The sequence below is a fragment of the Ursus arctos genome, chromosome X (genome assembly GCF_023065955.2).
Source record: "Ursus arctos isolate Adak ecotype North America chromosome X, UrsArc2.0, whole genome shotgun sequence".
NCBI lineage: Eukaryota > Metazoa > Chordata > Mammalia > Carnivora > Ursidae > Ursus > Ursus arctos.
This window is the reverse complement of record NC_079873.1, coordinates 80,319,718-80,334,223: the sequence shown is the minus strand read 5'-3', so window position 1 is coordinate 80,334,223 and position 14,506 is coordinate 80,319,718.

Here is a 14,506-nt window from a genome sequence, read left to right as displayed (position 1 = left end):
TGGAACTGGGGGAGTGGGGGCTGCTTTAGGCGGGAACAGTAGGGCAGGGAGCCTGTGGCAGGAAGCTTGTTTACAGAAGCAGAAACGGCTGATTATCTCTTGCTCCCAGTAGGGCTTCTGGTTATATCTAACTTAGTGTTAGTAACTTTCCATCTTCTGGGGCCTCCTAGCCTGGGCCTGCTCTGGGCAGTTTCCCTCTTCAAAAGAAAGTAAAAGTCAGCGGGGTATCCACTTTCACCTTGCCTGGGAGGTAGCTGCTCATTGGTGAGAGTATAACTCTCCCCAGAAACACAAGGCACACTCCTTAGGAAAAGTTCCTGGCAACTCCGATCCTCTGCTATGTCAGGCTTCCCAAAGATACTATTTTACTGCCTTTGTTTGGTTCAGTCTGTCCACAAAAGTGCACTGACCCCCATGGACAGACAGCCAACTGCCAAGGTGAGCAGTCCTTCAAGTCATATCAGAGGCTCTATAACTCTCACTGGTGACTACTTTGGCAGCTATCTTTCCTAGGAAACTGAGGCTGGAGCTAAGTATGGAGCTAGAGCAGGTTTACTGACTCACATAGTAGGCTGGGCCTTGCCTCAGATACCAGACCTGAGGCTAGTCCCCAGGTAGCTCTTACTCATCCTATACCACAGCAGTGTAGCTGAATTCGTAGATCTTTTCCTAAATCCATGTTTTGACAAGGAAAGGGGAAGCAGTAAGTTGGGGAGGAACAACTCAGAGGAGGCTTCAGAAGTTTTACTCAGGTCCACAGCTAGTGATGTGTTACTTGTTCAATTTGTTCTTAGTAGGTTTGGTTTACCTTATTGCAAAGGGAACTGGACACTCTTTCCTCCTTAAAAACATTATCTTCCTTCCTCTGTATGTCCTCTTATGCCTGATACCATCTGCACACACTTCCCATTCCCTTAGTCAGCAACTGAGTCCCAGAATTTGGAAAAATAATCGTCTCATCCAAGACCTTATTAACTTTCTGAGTCAAGGTGGAATCTTACTTTCACTCACCCACTCATTCACCAAACATTAGTAAAAATCTCCAGGCCAGAGTCCATGAGGGCAGGTGCCACATCTGATTTTGTTCACCACTGTGTCTCCAGTCCCTGCTTGGCACACAGTAGGTATTCAGTGAAGATTTCTTTGAATGATCCCTGCTATGTGTATGATCTCAGAGCTTGTTGATCACTTAAAATAATAGCAGCAGCATCTAAACCTTACCTTTATTGAACGATTAATATGTACCAGGGCCTGTGTTAAGTACTTCCTAAGCACATTCTAATTTAAACCGTATGACAACACTAAGGGGTAGACTATTATTCAATTCCATTCCATAGATGAGAATAATGAAGCTCAAGGATGTTAATTAACTATTCTAAATTCACATGGCTGATAATGGCAAAGCCTGGTACCAAACCCATGTCTCTTGGACTTTAAAGATTGCTTCCCTATACTTCCAGTGTTAGGGAAGTGCTATTGAGATTAAGGACACTATCTAGCTACACCAAATGCCAGTTAGATTTTCAGAGAGACAGTTCCTTGGCCACATACTTTATTCCCAACACTGGCAGATCAGTTTGTCAAAAGAGGCCCAAGTGAGAATATGGGTTGCGAAGTGTGCCTTTCTACTAATCAATATCCCTTGCACAGGTACAAAGTTTTATAGTTCCCAAAACACTTTATCTCTCCTATAGTCTTCAAAGCAATCAAAAGAGGGAGTTCTGTTACTATTACTCACTTTACAGATAAGGACACTAAGGTTCAAGGAGGTGATACAAATTGCCTAAGGTCCCACAGCCAAGTAGTACAGTTGGGACTAAAATTCACTCTTTTCTGATTCTTTTTTTTTAAGATTTTATTTATTTATTTTAGAAAGAAAACAAGAGAGAGGGGGGAGTGGCAGAGGGAGAGGGAAAGAAAGACTCTCAAGAAGACTCTACACGGAGAGCAGAGCCCAAAGTGGGGCTCTTTCTCATGACTCTGAGATCATGACCTGAGCAGAAATCAAGAGTTGGATGCTTAACCCACTGAGCCACCCAAAAGCCCCAACTCTTCTGATTCTAAAACCCCAGAGCATAAGCCACTGGGTCTCCTTGGTATATAAGGCATTGGAAACCTTGTTTTGTGTCATATGCCAATTCCCAGTAACGGGCTGTAGCCTTCTATTCAGACAAGAATGATCAAGGGCCCTAGTGCTGTATCCCAATTTGCCAACTGGGAGGAAGATTGGCATCTGTCATGAGCTGTCAAAAACACAACCCCATGCAGGAAAACCTTTCGATGTCTTCTCCTCAAAGGTGCTGTCTAAGAATTAGCCTTCCCTCTCCATGTCTCCACCCCCAAACTAGGGAGGGATATGAACTCATATTCAGTGCAAGCTGGCAAGGGCTTCTGTGAGTTTGTTTCTATTCCCTGGCACCTAAATGAGGACCAGGAATTCATGTCACTCCTTCTACCCATCTGTCCTCTTTCCTTTCTGAGCACTCTTAATCATTTTTAAAGTCCAATGAATATAGAAAACAGGCCATCACCCCTAGAGATTACAACCCTGCTCTCTGGAAATAGGCATTGGTCATAAAAAGATCACTGTTTGATAGGGCAAAAGGCAACAGATTACTAGGGATTTGCACCAGCCTAAGTAGGCTTAACTTCTAAGTGGCAAAGTGGCTTGGCAAGGATCTTTAGGAATTCTGTTAGGAACCCCTGTGTAGCCTCCTTTTTCCTCCTCCTCTCTTGTACCTCTGTAACCCCACCCCCCTTCCTCCCATAATAAGATGCAGTCCTTCTCTGCTTCTCCCACTGTCAAGGGACTCTTCTCTGAAAGAATAACACTTCCTGGGCTTCCTTCACTGAATTATTCATCTTTGCTGCCTAGGCATGACAAAACTTCTCATTAAAAGCCCTGGGTGGGAGTGACCTGCCTGGCCCCAGCTTTCACAGCTAGCTGGAGACACAGCCAAGCAGAGGAAGAGGTGCAGTGACAGGGGTGGGAGCTTGCTCTAGAGGGCTTGTGACAGGGAGTCCCTGAGACCCACAGAAGCAGGAGAGTGATGGGACACATGAAAGCTCTTTACTGCGCAGTGACCACTGCACTGGTCTGCTGTGTCATCCTTCTCAGAAGCTTTGGACAAACACAGAAGCCCGATTGCACCATGCTTTCCAGCCTTAGAACCTTGCAGTGCTGAGGAGTCCAAGGAAATCCAGTCATGGGATTGAAGAGAACTCAGCCTCTGTCTAGGCTGTTGTACTCTGCTTGTCTGGGTAAAGTAGGCCAAGTTATCCCTGTTGTACCTAGAGGGATAGGGCCACGTGGGGAAGAGAACCAGAGTGGAGGAGGGACCTAATTTCTGGTTCCAGCTCTGGCATTATCTGGCTGTGTGATCCTGGGCACATGGCTTGACTTCTCTGTGTCTGAATCTTCACTTGTTCGAAGGACAAAGCATATACAGTGTGTGATTCAGGGAGTGAGCTCTGGAGCCAGACTGCCCCGGTTCACACCCCAACTCTGCCACTCCTGATGTACATGACCATGAAAATCTGTTTAGCCCAGCAAAGCCTCAGTCTCCTCATCTGTAAAATAGGGACAACGATAGTGCCTGCCTTAAAAGGTTGCTGCAGATGCACGTACAGCAGGCAGCACACAGCCTTAAGAAACACTCAATAAATGGTAGCTATGTGTCTCTCATCAGAGATGCTCATTCTCCAGAGTCTAATCTGTTGAATGGTGACCTTTCAGGTCTTTCATTTGTCCCTGTGTTCAAGTCCCTGGGACCCGCTTTTCAATCTGGAGGGAGCATGACATTCTGGGGATGAGAAGATGTGCTTTGCAGAATGCCTGAGCCACCCCTTCAGAAAATATGCAGATCGACGCAAATTGCACATGATTGCATGCAAACCCACGTGTGACCCTCCTCATTTTCCAGGTGTCCTTGGAAATCCCGCTGTGGAGAACAATGCTCCCAGGCTTCACAGCCACCTGCCCATGACTCTGCATATGGCAGTGAAAGGGCTTTGGGGAAGGAAAAATAATTTTCCCTCTACCCTTCTAGGTTCCTGGCTGAGAACCCCCCCCCATAAAAGATAGATTAACAAGAGAAAAATAAACAGACATTTAATAACATGTGTACTTCCTGCATACATGGGACAGACCCAGGAAAATTGAGTAACTCCCCCCAAATGGCCCAAGCCACCACCTTAAATACCATCTTCAGCTAAAGACAGAGGAAGATGTTTGTGGGGAGGGGAGTCAGTTATGATAGGTTACCAGGCAAAGCACAGTAAACAAGGGTAAGGTTGCTATGCAGATGGAGGTTGTTGTCTTCCCCATGGATAAGAGTTTCTAGTGATTTAGTCATCCTTCTCTTCCTGGTACAGAGAGGGAGACACCTCTACAAATGGAGATTTCCCTTGTAAATGTAAATGTCTCTTCCAAAAGGGTAACTTGTACTCAGTTTCAGAGCTTCTCCTGTCTGCTCTTTCTTAAAAAGACTCAGCTAAAATAAGCCTCATGCCAAAGGGACATGTTTTGGGGTGGCAAATTCTCCTCCTCTTCAGTGCCCACCCTCAGGGAGCCAGAGGCTGGGTAGGCCAGGGCCAGGGCAAAAGGACAGCAAGTCCCAGGGCCTGTCCTTCCCTGGCCTCCAGGTACCCAGCCAAGCAGCTAGAAACGGGGCACTTCCCCTGGCCTCTTGCCTCAGACCTGGCTGCCTTGGCTTCTCTGTTTGCTTTCCATTTGGAGAGTGACCGAGGATTCTGGAAGACACTGAAACCTGTGAGCAAGGGGCCCAGGCCTTGCTTTGTCACCTTTCAAACCCATCCATGCTATTGCGAGCAGCCCTGCCAGCAGAGCAGCCAGGACTGGCCCCAGAGAGGGTTGCCACTTGGCAGTGTCCTCCAGGCTGGAGCTGTCACCAGTGCCTCCCCATCCATACCTTCATTTATTCATTCATGCACTCAATTCCAAAATATGGAGCCGCCACTTATCCAGGGCCCGGCCCTGCACTAGGTGTTGTGGGTACTCAGCCATGAGCACAATCAGCAGGGGCCTGGACCTCCTGGAGCTTACAGTCTAGTGAAGGGGCTGAGGAGGGTTTATGGAGAACCACACACATGGATGTGAGATTACAACTTGGAATAAACAGAAGAAAATAAAGGGCAGGATGTTGTGCATGCCTACACGATCAAGTAGTAGGCCAGGAAAGGACTCCAAGGAAGGTGGCGTGTAGGTCTGACCCCGACAGAGGGAAGGCACCAGCCAGGCAAAGAGTGCAGGGGAGATCGGTGCAGAAGGGCCAAGGTGTGTCCCTGCCCCAGGCCCAGGGCATTTCCAAACCCTTTTGCCTTGGAGGAGTCAGGCTCTCTGAGGTCTGGACACTTGTTGGCTTTCACTTGTGAAACAGACTCTCTGACTGCTGCCACTGAGTCTTTTCCACACCAACTCTCAGACCATGTGCGTCAGAGCTGGCCAGAAAACTCAATAAAATGTAGATGCCTGGACTGCGCCAGAGACCTAGATTTAGGGGGTCGGGGCAGGGTCCAAGATTTTGCATTAAAAAATAAACAAGGTCTCCAGGTGTTTTTGATGTTGCTGGAACTTGAAAAAAAATCTCTTTACATACTAAAGCATGGGGAAAATGGTTTAGTGGCAAGAAAGAAGCTATTAAATTATTGTCCTTATTATGAGTCTGGGTTAAATAGTGACTTTCTCTCAAGAGTCTTCTGTGGTCCCTGAATGTGATTGTTTAATGTCAGGCTCTGAAAAATGTGGGTCCCCTTCATCTTGGACTTTCTGAATGGGTCTTTTCTTAGGGTTACCAATGGTCCCAGTTTGTCTGAGATTCTCCTCATTGTATAAGTGAAAGTTCCATGTCCCAGGAAACCCCTCAGTGTAGTCAAACCAGGATGATTGGTCACATTAGTTTCTTAGAGAAATGCCCACCTAGATTTACCTTGAAAAGGGAGGAGTCACTACAAGTGCCCCTATATCCTTCTGGTCATAGTGCTCCTTACCTGCTAAACTTGCCTTCTCATCTATTTGGAAAATGCCGCATAGAATGCTTCTCACTGCAGCTTGCCAGCATGTGCCCTCTCTCCTTTTTCTTTCTGGACAAGTATCATATCAAGAAGGAACCATGACGGGGCGCCTGGGTGGCTCAGTCATTAATCATCTGCCTTTGGCTCAGGGCGTGATCCCAGAGTCCTGGGATGGAGCCCCACATCAGGCTCCTCTGCTAGGAGCCTGCTTCTTCCTCTCCCACTCCCCCTGCTTGTGTTCCCCTCTCGCTGGCTGTCTCTCTCTCTGTCAAATAAATAAATAAAATCTTTAAAAAAAAAAAAAGAAGGAACCATGACAACAAGCCAGCAGGTCTCACAGCATAAGCAAGGTGCTAGAAATGGAAACACCAAGGCTTCACTGAGGGCTAAGCCCCAGACTTAGAAACCAGAGCCGAAAGGAAGTATCAGCTGCCAGATTCACAGGGTAATAGAAAAGAAGACATATAGCATCACCATGGCAACCAGCCTCCAAAGGCCCTCAGCACCTGCTCCTTTCTACATAAGATTTCCCCAAACAGGGATATTTCTTACTTCCTTGTTTTTCTTTTTGATAAAGATGTTAATTTTATTTCCCCTCATTTGTGCTTAATGTTCCAGTAGCAATTTAGTGTCTCCTCACTCTCCATCCTCTCCCTGTCTCTCCCAAACCTTTTCTTCCCCTGTCTCCCCATCTTTCCTTTCCCTTCTATCTATCTCCTTTGTTGATTCTGCCTGTCCCCACAACTTCCTGTCCCCTCCTCTTGAGCAATTTCTCTAACCATCTCTTCTCCCAGAGCTAAGCCCTCATCCAGGATGTTTTATCAGCTGCAGTTCTAATCTAGTAAGCTTTGGTCTTTGCTCTCTGGGTAAGCATTACATTGTACTTCCTTGGAAGCCCACATTTTCTGTTCTGGTACCCCCAAGCTGGGGATCGGGGCACAGAGCAGTAATGCCACTTCAGCCCAAAGAGCAGATGAAGGGAAAAAATGCTCCAGGGTCAAGAATAATCAAAGTTTATCACATGCTAACTGTACCAGGCTCTATTATCACATTTAATCTTCATGACAACCCTGATAGCACAAGTCTTATTTATTATCTCACTTAGCAGATGGAGAAACTGAGGCTTAGACTGATTAAGTCTCTTGGAAGAAGTTACACAACTAGTAAATGGTAGAGCAAGGATTTAAACACAAGTGGCCTAGCACCAAAGCCTGCTCCTTTCATGACTACTTTCAGAAGAGGTCTAGGGAGGAAGTTCCCATCCTGACTCATCGAATGGGAATGGGGTCCAGGCAAACCCTTTAATCAGCATTTTTAGAAGGGGTCTGGTAAAAAAAAATGTCCTAGACAATGAGCACATGTCTTTCTGCTTAGGTGCATGGGAGCAGTGGAGCTGGAAAAGGAGCAGGGGAGTTGAGAAGCCCTTACTGTGAACCTCTTCTCTCTTCAGACACTCACTTAATGCATTTACTTTCTTTCATCCATCCAACACATATTTAGCAAGTATTTCCCATGAGCCATTCTTCCTATCCGTGGACACCTTGTTGTTGCGGAAAGACTGTTGGGTGCTAGAAGCACTTTTTATGAAGCCTAGCTCTCCATTTGCCATGTCTGAGCTTGTTTCTAGGGATAAAAATACTTGTGAACTGATGAAAATCATGGCTATAGAAGTACCTGACGTGGTGACTGACAAAAAAGGGGCCATCCTTGTAGAGGCAGAATCACTGCTACATGGGATAGTTCCACCTGAAACAAGGGGGTTGGGGCTGAACTCTTCCAGAGATGGAATAGATCTGGGAGTTCTGGGCCCTGTACCAACTCTCTCAGGAGTGGGTTTTGTCAAAGCAAGAGAGGGAGTGGGCTCTCATGGCCTGTACCTACTCACCTTTTGTAGCATGTAGATTCCTCTTTCTAAATTGCTTACTTCTTGTGGTTGAAGAAGAGACCCAGCCATCTGTAGAACACAGCATTTGGTTCTGACACCAATCTTCTATGCTGATGAGGTCTCTGGATAAAGAAAGACACTGCTGAGGCAGCATAATTTTTTATCATCATTATTATAACGGGACAATGTGTGCCCAGGGTTGCAAGGGAAGTTGGCCTCGTAGAGCAGGGATTAAAGAAATTGAGTGAAGGACATCTGGATGGCTCAGTCGCTTAAGCATCTGCCTTCAGCTCAGGTCATGATCCCAGGGTCCTGGGATCAAGTCCTGCATCGGGCTCCCTGTTCAGTGGGGAGTCCACTTCTCCCTCTACCCCTCCCTCCTGCTCATGCTCTCTTTCTCTCTCTCACTCTCTCTCTCTCAAATAAAAAGTCTTTTAAAAAGGAAATACATATTTAAAAAAAAGAAATTGAGTAAAAGGGGGTGGGTAGCAAGATATTCCAAGGAAATCCATTCATTTCTGTTTCTCTTTCTTGTTCTCTCTTCTCTTCTCCTCTTCTCTCATTTCTCTCCTCAGCTCTTTTTTTAAGGAGTGGGCGAGGAGAACGACTTACTGAGTAAACAGTGCAGGAAGCAGTTTGTGTGTGCATACTTTAGCTGATTTGTGGGTTAATATAAATGGACTCCCTTGGCCCTACTGCTGAACCTTTACTGCAAAGTAGCAACTCGGGAAGGCCAGATCACCCAGGCCTGTGCTTTGCTGGGAAGAATTCATGGCTACCAGGTGCAGTGCAGGATGTAGGTGTGCACATGCATGCCTAATGGAGAGAGACATAAGGAAAATGTCACAGAGCACAACACAGAGGACTGGTTTGAGCTTTTGGTAGAAGGCCGCCATGTTATAGGGAGCAGCTGCATTGAGAGCCAAAGTTTCTGAGATCTACTCTCAGCTCTGCACCAAATAACTAGATCGCCTTGAGCCTATCATTTCACTCTTTTTGTCTTTTCTTTGGTTTTCAAAAAGAGGGGACTAGATTTGATCTCTAATATCCTAGCCATTTCTTTCTTTTTTTTAAGGGGGGGGCACGTGAGCAAGGGTGAGGTGGAGGGGCAAAGCGAGAAGGAGAGAGAGAATCCCAAGCAGTCTCCACACCCAGTGCTGAGCCTCATGTGGGGCTTGATCTCGCAACCCCAAGATCATGACTCTTGAGTCAGATGCTCAACTAACTGACTGAGCCACCCAGGCGCCCCTATCTTAACTACTTCCAACATTCGATGACTTGGTGGTTGTGCATGAGATTTTGAGGAGAATTCCAGCCTTTCTTCTTCATTTGCCCCATGCAAGTCTCTCTTGTTGAATTTTAGTGTCCCTTCCCCATTCCTCACCACATTAATACGTTTTCAAGCACCAAATGGAAGCCACAAGGGACTTGTAAAACACCTGAGAAAGCAGTCAAGGTTGCTACCATCTCTATTCATGACAGGCTGGGCCAAGCTTCTGCATGAAAACATTAGAACAAATTTGGGTGTCAACTGCATTTTCCATCTACTCAATTCAAGCACAGAGCAGGGTTGAAGAGGATAGGTGGCAGGGGGCAGGGGGCAGTGGAGCAGAGCAGAGAAGAATCAAGCCCTTTGGGAAAACAATAGCTGCTGTATTAATCTCATCCATGATTCTTCTGGTGGCTGAAAATATCCCCTTACCACTTGGAGACCACTTCATCACTAACCACAGCAAAGTTTGATTTGGAAGGAAGTATTGATTATGGATTGATTGTACACTGTCCCTTAATGTTTTAAGGATCCAGTTTGTTCTCACTTGACTAGAGCAGCCAGTTGAGGGATAGGCCTGCCTGGCTTTGTCTCCTGGCTTCATGGCAAATTTGTTTGATCTTTGAGAAAAGGGGCCTATTCCGTGGCCAAGCTCTGTGAAATGCAGGCTGGAAAAAGTGTAGTTTTTTCCTACAAAAGCCTTCAGCATATCCTTTGGTTCCTAGGAAACTAAGACACTTGTTCTTTCTCCACTCCAGTACACACCTCCTGACACCAGGGGGAACTGCATGGCAGAATCAAGTCCTATGATGAATTAATCACTGTACTTCCTACGAAGAATGGAATGAAGAGACCTACCCTGATCCTCACTGGGTATCAGTAGACTTCAGTTCATCTCTGGAAGAAGACACTCTGAACATGCAGGTGAGTATAGGTTTGAGTAGCTGTGGAGCACTGGAGAGGCCAGAGACTGAATATAGAATTAGACATGAGATAGGCATCTAAACATTTCCTGGCTAATAACTACAAAAAGAAGCCCAGTGTTATCTCTGCTTCAGTCTGTCTTATTGGTTGGCTTGATTTTTACCAACCTGTAAGCATAATATAGTTATGTTGGGAAAATAGAGGCAGAATGAGAGTATGGGTGCAGGATGTCAGGCAGAGAAGACAGAGATGAACAGTATTGTGGGTCTTCATTTTCCCATCTGTAAAATGGATCTAGGAAAGACCAGTAATAGCACATAAGATGAAATTAACTAATAAAGACACTGCAATGTACCCAATTATGGTTATGAATCTCACCAACTTGGAACAAAGAATCTTCTCTACCTCTGATAAGTTGGAAGCACTTGAATGCCAGAAACGTCTCTCCCACAGCAATGAGAACTTTTTTCCAGTCTCCATGGGGACAAAAGAACCCTCTCATAGTAAGGAGATGAGGAGGGCCCTTTGGTGTTATTAGAGTTTATGATGAACTCAGTTCTATCCTAGGATTCAACTGATGCAATTAACTTGAGCTAAGACTCCCCAGGCACTGGATTTTTTTTTTAAGCACTGATTAACAGCTTCTCCAGGATATGGTCTCTGGTCTGAGGCATATCTCTTTAGTTTAGTCTTCTCTAGGAATCTTCTGACTTCTGCTGGTTACTACTTGATCTTGAATGGAATCTCAGCAAAATTTTGCCAGTATCTGAGCCACCAAAAAAGAGCCACTTCAAATTCTCTCCCTCTACTATCTCAGGATGAGCTGAGTTCCCATGCCCATGCTTCCAGTTTCCTCCTGGATGCTTCTCTAAAGCACAAAAATGTTCATCCTAATTCAGTCAACCTTCTAAATGGTCCTCTTCTACTCCCTTCTACCATTTCATAGACCTGGTTCTGAACACGGAAAATAATTTGGTCTCTCAAGTGCTTGTGCTTAAGGTGATGCAACCGAGCTGACTTCCCTGGCTCTGTGCCACTGTTTGCCTGAAAATGTCAAGACCTCAGCATCCTATTTGTCTCTCCTGAAACTGGACCATAATTGAGGCTGGTTGTACTGGGTTAGCAGTTGTGAAACAGCACCTGCCTTTGACTCAGCAGTGGGCATACTGCTGTGGAAAGTGAGGGGATTATAGAACACGTGGGATGTAATACATGGAAGAAAGGCAATGTGAAGGTTACAGAAAGAAACTGACAATGGGCAGGAAAGAGAAGTCAGAGTTCTCAAAGCACTGCTCTCTCGGTGTTGGACGATGATGTTGCTGACAGTGCAGGAGTGAGTGGCAGCAAAAGCTGGTGTATGTGACCTGCTGAGGTTTAGAGTAGACTTTTGTCTGATTAGCATCTCTGGTGACTCTTTGGGAGTGACTGTCATTGATTAGAATCTGTCGCTTTGGGCCATATGCAGCATAAATTTTGCAAAATGAATTAATCCACCCTGCACAAAGACACGTAGTTCAATTTGGCACCTTACCTAGGGATTCCAGTTATTCTGCATAAGTGACTGTGGCTAAACGGGCTTCATTAGTACAGTATATGTAGAAGCCATGGCCACAAACCAAAGAATAGCATCCGCCTGCACTCAGGATGAAAAGGACTACTTATCACACCCTGACTTCATCGTACCCCACAATCACACTCCTGAATAATAATTGTTGGTTGCAAGGCCATCGTCTTCAGATTACCAAGAAGAGCTCTGTGTAAATGTGTGTTCATCTGCTTGCATACATGTGTATATATTCAGAGAGGAGTGCAAGATTAAGCTAGTGCACTTTTCTAATATTAAATTTCTAAGTCTTGCCATATAAAATTTGCTAATTTAACTATAACTATATGATTGGTATCATTAAGGCAAATTCAGCTTTTTGCCTAATTCTATGTGGTCACCAACTAAACTTTTCCTTACTTCAGTGTCCAGTGTCCTATTGCAGCAGACATTGAGATTATTCATGGTGAAACCAAAAAAGGAAAGACAAAAAAAAAGACAGGAAGACAGACACAAAGACAGGTTGAAAGAAAGAAAGGGAAGACAAAGACAGAAGAGAGGCAGAAAAGAGAAAGAGAATCCTAAATAATTGGAGGCTACTTAGAGAAGCCCCACAGCAAAAGTTCTAAGTGTGCTATCCCCTGACTCTCCTAGCAAGGAGCGAGCTTATTAGTAGTCACAGACAAATACGTATGCACCACCAGAGATACTCGTGGGACTTGGACATGTGTATTCTGTTTCGGGTTGGATTATTGGAGGATAAGATTCTTGGCAGGGCCGGGGGAGGGGGGTTGTCTAGCAGGTGATGACCTGTGTGATGTTACTAGCAGACCGATTCTGGGATGGATGGAAATGAAGATCGTTCCTGTAGTCTCTCTTTTTCCCAGGACATGGAATAAATGCCCAACTCAAATGCTGTGAGAGATACTCAGGCCCTGAGGCACTGCTGATGACCTATGCAGAACCTTCTTTGGGAAGGAATTATATTACTACCCCACTGGGATGTAAGCTACATAAAGGCATGGACTTAATCTGCTTTGTTCACTGCTCTATGTCCAGCACCTAGAACATCTGGCCTATGATTTGCACTCAATAAATATTTGTGGAGTGCAAGTGTGAATTGGTGGGAATGTGATCCATTCAAAACAGTAAATATTTATTCATCTTTCCAAGTTCTGTTGCTTTTATGTTATGTAAGGGCTTCACACCTTACATGGCATGGATGACCACAATTTCCAAATGAGTGAAATAAGAGACTCATGAGCTTGATCACAAGCAAAAACCAATTTACTCTCCAGGAGAGGCATGACATGGTCCTATTGTCCCTAAAAAATAATGTTTCAGAGTTATGAGAGCCAAGAGACAAGGAGAGTCAATGCAAACTCTATGGAAACCTTAATGAAAATCTCCTGCATGCTTAGTGACTTGCTCTCAAGTGGCTGATTGGATGAGGAATGATTCTGAGGGTCCAACAGGGGATAAATGGTACATACCTGGGTGCTAGTCAATACACCTTCCTTGGCTGGAGCCCCACATCTCTGTTGTCCCCTGGAGACTAAACAGAGAGCCTAGCAACAGAGGTGGTACCATTGCTCACTGGTGTTATCTTGGTGTTGTTACCTAATTTGTCTTTGAGGACAGGGAGGAGCTCAGTAAACCTCTCTACAGGCTGCCCCCCAAGTTCAGATACCTCAGGCTTTGTCTGTAAAACCCATGCCTGAAATATTCCATAAAAAGAAGAAAGGCTAATCTTTGAAACATCAGACTTAAACCCATCACTCTCCAAAAGCCTTAAGAGAGCACAGAACACACCTAACACATCTGCCATTTTGTTATTCCTTCCTCCAGCTGAGTCAAGGACTGTGAAACTCCCAATGCCACTACTACCCGCACACACTATGCATGTCTCCTTGAGTCTGAGGGCGAAAGGGATTCCCACCTCCACCAGCTGTGCTCCCTTAGCACCAGAAGTTGAGCCTCCTCTTTCGAGTAAACTGTCACATACTTGGACGTTGAAAATGACCCTGAAGGGAAAAACTCACACACAGCAAAAAGATGCAGCCTTGCTCCTTGGAGATCCAACTGAAACACCCTGGTCCTTGTCAGCAGATTTTTAAAAGGGCATTTGTCTTTTATTTCACCCCCGTCACCACCACCAACAAAAATCTTCTTACCTCAGTGCTTCTGAGAAGCACCTAATGCTCTGTGAGTTTCATCAGACTGGGGACAGATCTTGCCTTTTGAGGTACCTCTTCAAACCAGTTTCTACTTCAGTAAGTGGGATAGGCAATAGGAGGGAGTTGAGTCCAGGAAGGTAGGACAAATGTTTCTCCAACGTTGTCCCCAAACGTAAGCCCTAGAAATCACTGAATTAACCCAATAATGACCACCCCAACAGATATGCTGCCCCTCAGACCAAGGTTTCAGGAAGTCTGCTTGTCAGGAAGGCACAATTGCAATTTTCTTTGCATAGGGCTGAAATGTGACAGACTCTTTCCTAGAATGAAACATTTATGAAGATGTGCTTAATTCATTTTTAGCAGCTCAGTAGTTTTTTTTCATGATGAAATAATATTTTTCATCCTGAAAAACATATTGCCTATTGTAGCTTCTATACAACTTCAACATGGCAATATAGCCAGTTGTCTGGGCCAATGTGGCCATCAGTTGCAAAACAGAAAAAAGGTGTGATACATTTTGGAACGTGGAGAATCATATCCATCATAGTCTGATGATAAGAAGAGAAAAGGGTTATGGGGCAAAGCTGAACACAACTTTGTACCCTTCCCAGGTCAGAAAATGCTGAGGTCATCTTCAGAGTGTGGCTTCCTGTTAGCACAGGAACTCTTGA